General features: G+C 39.6%; 1 pseudogene; it reads left to right on the forward strand.

Moving 5' to 3' along the window:
• Nucleotides 1-218: 218 nt before the first annotated feature.
• On the forward strand, nucleotides 219-8,706 carry LOC144529983 (uncharacterized; annotated as a pseudogene).
• Nucleotides 8,707-11,173: the final 2,467 nt, after the last annotated feature.

The raw sequence follows: 11,173 nt of genomic DNA on the forward strand, positions 1-11,173 counted from the left end.
AAATGAGGAACCGAAATTTGCGTTCTAATCCGGTCTGAATACTACCATTTTGTACACTGCAGCAGGTATGTTTTCATCTGCTATGGACCGTCCTTAATTTGATATTCCAAGGTCAAATTACAAAGCTACTTTAAAAGCAAAAGTCATATCATATTTGGGATGACTGAACACAGAATTACTCATTTGTCAGTGTTGTACAATTCTATTACATCCCCAAGATGGTATTTGACCTGTACAAAGGTTTGACGCTTGCTGCTGATTGTGTAATAAGAAGTAAGTAGCCTGTGCAAGATGTGGGACCTCAACTTGATATGCCATCATATTTCTATCAAAGTGTATAGTTTGAAATGGTTGGTATTCTAAACAATAAAGCCTAGAATCGACAAGAAATATGTTTTTGACCAGTCCAAATTCTGGCATATTATCATTTACTACTTTGGCAGAGATCATTGACTTTTGAGTTTTGTATTTATTGCCATTTGACTGATACAGCATTGGTTACTTCATCATAACCTAGGAAGTCTCTTAATTTTCCACGTAAATATTGTAGATCTTTAACCTCAGACACAGGTCCCATCTCTCTTTCATTTGAAAAGATTGGGTGCATTGAAGGGTCGGCATTTTGGCAGCTTCCATACATTTGATTCTGATTAATCAAAGAATATTTTTAAAATTGAGCTTCGAAGCCCATTGTTTAAAGAAACAATGTTTAGACTCAAACCGCATACACATATGTCTAATCATTGGACCCATTGACTTAATCTGTGACGGCAAATGTACCATATAATGCTGCTTAGGTGTGATATTGTTTGCTGGAAAAAGTTCCTTCCATTTTTTTCAAATGATTTTCAATTACTGACTTCAATCTAGAAACTGTTGCAATGGTACGAACAGGTGCAAACACTATTTGCACAATCTCTATTAGCTCAGTGATCAGATGCACATATGCATTGGCTTTCAAGCTTTCCAAAACAAATGGCAATATCCTTAGCAGGACAAGGATTTGACCAGACGACCGTTTCAATTTACCATCATTTGACATTAATGGACTAACTGAAATTGGGGGTGGCCGATCTCTAACATCCAGAGGGGAATAAGGGAAACCAAGAATAGCAGAATTCACAGAGTCCAGATCTATCTGCCCTGACTGAACAAGATGATTCAAAACATGCTTGATTTCCAAAGGAGCTATTCCTTCCAGAATTACATGCATAATATCTTGCGGAGTCTGTTGAATAATATCAAAGGCAGGGATGTCACTCATTTGCTCCTGCGATTGATCCCATATGTTGTTCTTAGGCTGTTGCGAAGCAAGTCTGTGTTTGCCTTTTCTATTTCATTAGTTTGTCTGATATGCTTCTTCAAGGTCCTTTTGGTAAATGAATCCTCGTTGAAGTGGGACTGCATGTCCTCAAACGTACACTCAGTGTCTGCATTTACTGTAGGCAAAGCCCACACCTTTTTTGAACCCTGCAAGTTCATGCTGCCACTGTCGCCACAAACAGAGACCATGGCACCATAAACAGTTTTCTGTCCATTAATAGTTAGCATTTTAACACCATTGTACAACGCATCCATATCTTCTTTGATTCTATTTAATATTACATCTACACCACATTGACGGAGGTCTACTGACCTAGCCAGCTCAAGTAGCCTAATAGCAGCAAGTTTAGACCTGTATTTTGGATTTGTGTTTGCTAGGGTGTAATACACCATTAATAATTTGTTTTTTGATGCAAATGATCCTAGTGGATTACAGATCTCTATTTCATCTGTGTATACAACAATCTGTAATGCATTTGGTATCTCTGAAAATAAGGGATGTGATTTTAGAAGGGCGCCATCAACAGTGTCCATAAAAAACCCTTCTCTGCACCTCTGTGGTCCCTTGTCAATCATAGACCATATCCTTGGGTGTGATAAGAACTGTTCTAGACTTTTGACTAATGGTACATAATGAAACACTTTGTCTTTGATGAAAAAGTCTTTAGATCCTCCACGTTTCGTCCTGCATATGGTTCGAGCAATTTTCTTCTGCATCCACAACATTGAACTGCTTCTTAATAACACTGTTCTGTCGAAATGTTGTTGCAACACTTGCAAAAGGGTCAATACAATTGTCAAATATGCCCATTACTTCTTTTTGAAGCTGTCCTGAATGATTCTTTAGTACTTGCTTCATCTGCCCCCTGAGGTTGTCCAACAATGATGACTGATACTGCTGCACTCCAGCAACAATGTCATTCATGCCTTTCTGAAAATGAAAAAAGTGTGATACTTGTAATATACAGTTTTGCTTATGACCTACACATTTGCATTAGGGATCAACAAAAGTGAAGTGGATGAAGAGGCACGGAGATTGACCGTCAACCATAACTGGACCATTACAAAAAAGCTCTGTATTAATGTGTAAATAAGTAAATGTATACTGTGCTCTTAGTAAACAAGCAGCTTACCTGTGAGAGACGATGTTCGGCCCGGGCATTTATGACAAAGGCAGTGGCCTGTGTTGTCGGATCCTAAAAAAGTAGAAAATGAATTAAGTGTTGATGTAATGTGATCTCTTTTTGATTTTTAACTACAATGTTAGTAACAGAAGAAATTGTTGTGAAGGCTAACCCTGAACGTTATGAATAAAACTAAGTACTCAATAAGGATGTAATGAGCAAAGATGGATACTTTAACATTTAAAAGTGTTGAACACATCCTGGCATAACTATTAGGACACAAAGAAATCAGCTCTGACTGAATGCTTATTTAAAACACTTATGTTTTAAATTTCATAGAGCATTTTTGTCTTTGTATTCATGCATAAAGTGTCAAATTAGACATTCCTGTATTTGGCAATTATGGGCTAATATTTGCTGATAAAAGTACAGACTGATTCATATACTGTATTGTCTGCCAAATATTCATTGTACTTTCCTAATAGTAAATTCCAGTAGACTGTCACTAACAGTAACGTACTGGTTGTACTGTGGCAGCTCCATCTTGGTTAATGTACATTTGCCCTTCATCTGTATCAGGTGTACATAGCTGTTGATTGGTGATACTAGAGTCCTCTGGAAGTTGATTGGGTTGAATGTTGTCCTGTGTGTCACATAAGAAACAAAAGATTTTAGATTCCACCAGTAGATTTATGTTAGATGAAGTATGCTCATTCATAGAGGGTTTTCACGGCGCGTCATCAGACCCGAAGTCGCCATGTTGGAGGTACTCCGCATCACAAAAAAGCACAGGCACTGAAGTAGATCCCGAACGGCGTTAAGGAAAATGGTTAATTATTGCCGTGTTTTAGGTTGTACCAATAGGTCAGACCGAGGAAAAACATTTGGAATATTATCGACTTCCAAAAGTTATTAAAAACCAGGGAGAGGAATGCCAGAAGTTATCAGAGGAAAGGAGGCGCTTGTGGTTGGCAAAGCTCAACCAGGATCTACAAGGGAAAACTCTCTTTGAAATGAAAAACAAAAAACTATTGAGAGTCACTTGGCTACACCTTGAGTATCGCAATGATGTCATACAGTTAAGGTTAGGTTGATTAAAGATGTTATTGCATTACTTACTTTGGCCTTCACAACACAATGGTCGTTAATGATGTTGGTACTGCGTCTCCCTCACCCATCCACACACCATCTTGTTATAGGCCTCCAAACTTTTGTAGGATTTAAGGTCTTCCGCTGTGTATGGGCTCGGCGAAAAAAGACAGGTAGTTGACTATATCTGTATATGCAACTGAAGGAAGAATCACCGGGTCGCCATGGAGCCAAGAAGAGGGAGCCAACTTGTAGGGCTCTGCACCGCCAGTAAACTGTAATTTCTCAAAATATCGCGCCTTTTTTTTTTTTGTGGTCCAAGTCCTTCCATGCCTTTGCATCTTGGACACGTTTTGATGAGCTTTTCTGTTGTTTACACAAAGTATTAAAGTATCCAAAGTGCACAATACTCCATTACTCCATTCAGTTGTTTACACCGAGTGCCTCCAATATGGCCGAGCATCTAGGTTACCGCCCAGAACGTGACGTCGGTGAAAACCCTCTATTGTCACATTAACCAAGCTTCAGATGTGCAGATATTGTTGTTATAGATTAAACACACGTAATAAAGGGTCAAAATGTCGTTATTTTTTTGAGGTTTTCAAAATTGTAAATTACAGATTTTTATCCTGATCTTGAAGTGGGTAATCAAATAAATCAGAAATACAAATAAAAAAAAATAAAACGTATTGTAAGGCATGAGATAGACTTGAGCGGGAATCAAACTCCTATACCGCTCCACATGCCGCCACCAGGGCTGAACGGTTCTAAGTGCGGCCCACAGCGTATTCACAGAGACACAGACGACATATTGTAACAAAGTAAATGAATGCTAGAGCCTTTGGCTACTTACTTGTTGCTGGTGTGTTCCTTGACTCTCCTCCTGGTTGCCATCGCCTGGTCTGTTGCTTTCAATAAGGTGTTGAGAGCGTCTTCTTTTCACATGATGATAGCATGAGTTATACACTCGATATTCCTCAGTGCATCCGTCAATACCACAAGCAACCTGAAATCAGGGCTACGGCTGTGCATTCGATTAATATGGCTCAATAACTGTTTCAGTGAAAAAGTGAGGAAAACGAGGCAGATAACGCAGCGCCAAAGCATCTTGAAGTTTTACAAAATACTTTGGAAAACGAGCGAGACGTTTCCTCTGCAGTCCATGAAAAAGGTGAGGGGGAAAGTAAATCACAGGATATATGTTTCTGATGTAGCATAGGGGAGATCTGTGAATTAAGTTTTATTTATTTCTTTATCATAATCTTTTAATGGGAATAACGTGTGGTGTGTGATAAGTCTTTACACATATTTTATGAATTTTAAATAATGACATTCAATTCATCACATTCTCCGTTTGTACAATGTTTCTAGTATTTAAGTCACCCCCATTTTATGACATTGTACGTTCCAAACGGGGACGCGCTAAAACTGTCTGTCAAGGCTGGGCGGTCAGTTACAGGCATCACTTTACGTTAGCTTTTCTCTGCTGTGCAGTTGTACTTTCTAGCCTCCGCAAGTCATCTGGACACTAACAAACTATGGATGAAAATAGAAGGGCTTATCCGGGTATGGATCCTACAACAATTGCAGTATTAAAAGGTAATTGTTTTTATTTTATACAATGTTATTTTGTTAATTTGTTCAGGCATGTTTTAGCAAACTAAGCTAACGTTAATTGTGAAGTTGGCTAGCTAGCTAGCTAAGTCATACCATGCTAATTTTAAAAACGTGTTAATTTTGGCTATAAGCAGGTAATAACCACACGAAAAGCAATGTCTTGAAAATGTATTAATAGTACTTTATTGCCAGAAACTGTGTTAAGGTGCAAATAGTAACTTTAAAGTTAGCCAGTTCGCTCAGTTAACCTTAATTTTAGCATTGTTTTAGCTTGGCCTAATGCCAGCTAGTTGGTGCCGTTTCATTATTATTTGTGACTTACTGTGGCTTAGCTAACTTTATCAGTCAACATAATGATATAACCTAACGCTAGGCCTTCTCATAGCCACATTTTTTTGGTTAATGTCAGAATGGTTGGTGTTTTAAAAATGATTCATGAATTTAGTGGAAAGGGAAGGCAGACAGTAGGCCTAACTTTACCTTATATTAATTGTTATTAATGTAACATTAAGCCCTAGCTAAATGCTAATGTTGCTCCTGCTTGTGAGGTGATTTTCTGCTGCTGCCATCCTGCAGCAGCTTCTGATCCATTCAAATACAGAATGTGACTTAATAATTATTATTTTTTTTAATGTTATTATATTATATATTTACAGTGTGATTGAATGTGTTTTCCAGCTGCTAGTATAAGCGCAGACATGCTTCCCAGTCTCTCCAAGGAGGACTTGCGTGATCTCTTTCCGGGGCCTGAGCACTTCTTCAGAAGGAGAGACATTTGGAGAATTACACATGATGAAAATGAGGTAATGTTCGATTTAAACATTGTGGAGATAGATAACCATACTGCGATATCAACCTGATATCAACGAAACATTTCCTGGCCCTGTTGTGGTTCAATGCTCTTCACTTATAATTATAATGAAATAAATGTTTGATTTTTTTAGGGTGAAGAGTCAGGTCAGCTTAGACCAGGCACCTCCTCTGGAACCTGTGATGCCAACCCTCAATCTCAACCCCATTGTCCTCCCCATCCTCCGCCTCCACCCCTCTCCTCTCTTCAAACCCAAGAAACCAACATGGTACAAGCAGAACCGTACAACTTGTAAGCCCACAGTATGTTGTATACACAGATGCAGAGCTGGAGCAGTCAAAAAGCATATTTTTTGAGAAACAGCGGGCTGGACAAAGAGGAGACTATACACTCTCCAAAGATCTTCGTTGTCGCCTGATAAGGAATACGGTAACAAGCATGATTGCCATCAAGAGAGCTGCAAGGGATGACTTCCAGTATCCATGCAGCCGTGAACTGACTGTAATGGCTAAGCGTCTCATAGAGTGCTACCCAATGCTGCGGGACAAATCTGCAGCCGGTGGAGCTAAGTGGGTATGTCACTGCTCAGTTGATTCAGATCAGTGCTTGTATGGCTTAATTTCCACATACATTTTTATTAATGTGTTTTATGTTTTGTCAGGAATCTGTGAAAAAGCAGCTCCAGAATGTGACACCTAGAGATGGTCCGATACCATTTTTTGCTTCCCAATACTGATTCCGATACCTGAACTTGCGTATCGGCCGATACCGAGTACCGATCCAATACCAGTGTGTCATATATTTAATTATGTTTTAACAACTGTATACTACTATCCCTGTATGGATGTGATATTATTTCTATCTTTGTTGTCGCTCTGGCTCAGGTTAAACTCTTTTGTGAAACATGAACAAACACAAACAATGAACGCCCCAGAACTTTCTTTTATTCTGCAGTTTGACAGTCAGTTATAACGGAAAAAGAACATAAATAAACTACTTCAACGTAGATTTACTTTAGGGCTTTATTACGTGGTATCTGATCGGTGCATAAACTCCAGTACTTCCCGATACCGATAACAGCGTTTTAGGCAGTATCGGAGCCGATACTGGTATCGGAACATCTCTAGTGACAACCCCCAAAAAGAAGCAGGGAGCAACTCCTTTGAGAAAGAGGCGCCGGGCCCTTAGCTTTGAGAGCGGCAGCAGCCAGGAGACATTTACTGATGACTCTGAGTCCACTGCTTCAACTTAGATTTTGGAAAGATCACCACAATCAAGATGCAGTTCCCCGGAGGCTGAACAGGTGGATGGTAAGAACACATAATAAGATTGTGTTTTGGTATTAATGCAACTTTTACTGTTAACAAGGGAAAATACCATGCCTTTAAATTAGTTCATCTAACAATAATGTCATACCTCTTAAACCCTATGGGGTCTGGGAGCTGTGGCTAACCTAAAAGAGAGAGCTTCAAAACTAATACATATGATCTTGGTCTTTTTGGTTAAATCTCAGGTTATCTATTGTCAGTGTCAGTTTAGAAACCATAAAAACAAAACTAAAAAACAGACCAAAGTAATATACTACACTACTATCGGACTTCACAGTTTTTTATCCTATATGTCACTGGATTTTTGTATGGTTCCATCAAACTGTAATAATAGAAACAGTGATTGTAATTTCATTCATCATTACAAATGTTAAATTGTGTTTTCTAGGATCTGAAACTGCTGATAGCCCACAGAACCAGCCAAGACATTACAAAATTCTTCAGGAGCTGTACAAATCCAAGCCCAGACCCAATAAGAAGGATGTTGCCCAGCTGTTGGACCTTGAATACCAAGCAAGACGAGCATACATTGACTCTGGTGTTCTTGAGGAGCAGGACAGGCCTGCCAAGATTCTTCAAGCATATCCCTGCTTCAGAGAACTGGATCATGTAAGCAAACTAAATTGCATATATTGGGTTATTGGCTAAGTTATATTTTGCACATACTGTTTCAAGTTTTGGGACCTGGTAGATGTTTTTACACAGCTTTGTGTGGAAAGTGATAGTTTTGTCCTGTTTGTCAAATTAATTTAGTCCACAAATTCTACTTCCGAAGTAGTTTAAGAAATCGATACACATTGAAAGATATATTAGTTAGATTTTAACTGGAATGTAGATTGTAATATTTCTTTATTCTATTTATGGATTTAATGATCTATTTTTGTCTTTCTCTCTGTACCAGATAATGGATGAACTCCGGAGGATCCTCGATCAGGAAAACTCTCCCTACATACCTGAACTAAAGAACCGTTTGGAATCCTTTTATAAGAAGGCACAGTTTTATGGAGTTTTTAAAAAAGTGATGAGTCAGATAAAGGTAATTGCAGTTTATTGAGAATCCCATGTTAGTATAAAGTTTTTTTTTTTTTAAATAACCAACTTCAGTAAAGATAATGAGACTATTTTTCAATCTGTTGCCGTGATTAAGGTTTTGCCAGACCTGTTCCCATCACCTGTGGCTCCACACAAGAAGTTAGGACATGCAAGTGCAGCTATGCTTCACATCCTTAAGGTAAGAAATGTATGCATGTACTGTATTTTTCATGTTACTTGATCATATTCTCTTAACAGTGAATTGTTTAAGTGATCATTTTTGTTTTTTTTATTTTTGTTTCAGTCTGCAGAAGACCCCAACACCTTTCTTCAGGCTGTGAAACCAACTGCATACTGGCCATTGGAACCATGCCTGTGTTGATATTCCCTAAGGAGGATCTCTCTGTCAGTGTGATGTACATCCTTGCATGTTACTACACCTTTCACCTTACATATCCCAAGTGCATTGCCACACTCCTCTCTGTGCTGCAGACAGAAGTCCTCCATGACCGAGATATGACTTCGTCATATAAAAAAGCTATGGCTGAGTGGAAGAAGTTCATTACTGAATACGCTTGGACATTAGTAATAATGTAGATGCCCGGCCCCGATACATGTGTGTTTTGGAGGAGCTGTTGTTGTTTTTTCATCCTCTTAGAAAGTCAAAGACGCGTTGCTCTGTCAGATGCTTATAGTTTAATTTTGCCCATTCAGCTGTTCAGCCTTGACCAGTGGTCTTCATGTATTCTCTGCTGACCATCCATCCATCCATCCATCTTCATCCGCTTATCCGGGTCGGGTCGCGGGGGGTAGCAGCTCCAGCAGGGGACCCCAAACTTCCCTTTCCGGGCCACATTAACCAGCTCCGACTGGGGGATCCCGAGGCGTTCCCAGGCCAGGTTAGAGATATAATCCCTCCACCTAGTCCTGGGTCTCCCCGAGGCCTCCTCCCAGCTGGGACGTGCCTGGAACACCTCCCTAGGGAGGCGCCCAGGGGGCATCCTTACCAGATGCCCGAACCACCTCAACTGGCTCCTTTCGACGCAGAGGAGCAGCGGCTCTACTCGAGCTCCTCACGGATAACTGAGCTTCTCACCCTATCTCTAAGGGAGACGCCAGCTACCCTCCTGAGGAAACCCATTTCGGCCGCTTGTACCCTGGATCTTGTTCTTTCGGTCATGACCCAGCCTTCATGACTTCATCTCTGCTGACGTGCACCTAAAATAATAATAAAGAGGTGATAAGAAATTTGACTCATATCTTTATTTTTTAGGCAAGCATTTCACATTTTCTATTACTGTCAGGATTACTGATTTTAAGAATTAATATGTTATGTAAATTTCAGGGATTTTGCCTTATTTCAAGAATTTTGTAAATAAGTAGATGCTAAATTCAAGCAAATTATACTCCATATTGAGAAAAAACACCTTAACTGCTTTTATTGTATCAATAAAATAATGCCTAGTGTGTAGCTTTATGACAAGATTATGGCACTAGCATTTACTCAATTTAAAAAAAAATTCCAACCCATTGAGAAAATAATTCTTATATATTTTAATTGTATTAAGGCAAATGCACTTGTTATCAGTGACAACACACTAGTTTTAAGGTATCTGAGTTTGTTGAGGTTAGATATTTTTTCTTGTTTTAGAACAACTTGGCTAGTCAAATGTTCTAGTTCTGTTGGCAGATCATTTTATTTTAAGTAATATTCACCTAATTTTTGTACTTTTTTTTTTTTTTTTTTTTTTAAACCTCGGAACTCAGAAGCCGGAGCTGGGAATGAAGTTACACTCAAATTGAATGCGTTCCATTTACAAGTCAGATTTTCATTGTTTTCATTAGCTCTAGCCAGTTTATAACAACGTATTACGCTGTTTTTGTGCATACAAACGGCATAACAACATGTCCACAGATAGAAGGTGGACAGCGCTGTGTGTACGACTGATTTAGTGGGACACAAATAAGACGGAAGTGCTAATAACTGTATGTTACTACAGCTTTCACTGCTGTTGATGCACGGGGCAGCCATGTTGGATTTTTAGCTTGGGGTACTGCAAGGCTGTCTGAGTCCGGAGCTCGGGAATCCGAGGTCAGGGGGCGTGTTTCCGACTTTGACCTCGGAAAATCCGAGTTCCGAGTACAAATGGAACGCACTATTACACCCACTTCAGCATATACCTTAGTATAGCTAGACCATATATATATATAACTCTGTAGCACCCACTCATTTTGCATGAGTCTGTGCAGACATGTTTTGCTCATTAGCCTGTGCATGCTGTAGCTGTTAAAGCCAAATATGGCATTTCCCCTCTCACCAGAGTAGGGGACACACATTCTTGTTGTCTTGGTCTCAGACAAAGAGGACTTTCTTTTAACACCACAACTGCAGGGATATCATTTATTGCCTGTGCATTCGCTGATTGATTTGCAACTTTACATCGTTTCCTAGGATGGCGAAGCCATGTCCCACCCAACTCTGCCTAACTCTGCCTCTGATTGGCTAATCCTGTTATTCTTACCCTAACTAATCTCATGCCTAAACCTAACCAATCCAACCAACGAAGGCAACGAGTACTAGCCAATCAGAGGCAGAGTAGGGCGGGTCATGCCTTTTCCATCCTAGGAAACGCAAATTTGCCTCCCTCACTTGGGTGAGAGAAATAGTTTTGACAGCAGAGAGTGGAGACCACGTCTATGAAAAGAATACATACTGTATGGGCTGCTCAGCAAATAGCACGACATTTTTATTTTGAGGCATGGTAAATATGTGTGACTGCCGCCATTGTTTAAAACAATGGCAGGCGTGATAGACAGATGGTTCATCCGATCACCTGTCGGGTATTTTT

This window comes from Sander vitreus, chromosome 15 (assembly GCF_031162955.1).
Source record: "Sander vitreus isolate 19-12246 chromosome 15, sanVit1, whole genome shotgun sequence".
Lineage (NCBI taxonomy): Eukaryota > Metazoa > Chordata > Actinopteri > Perciformes > Percidae > Sander > Sander vitreus.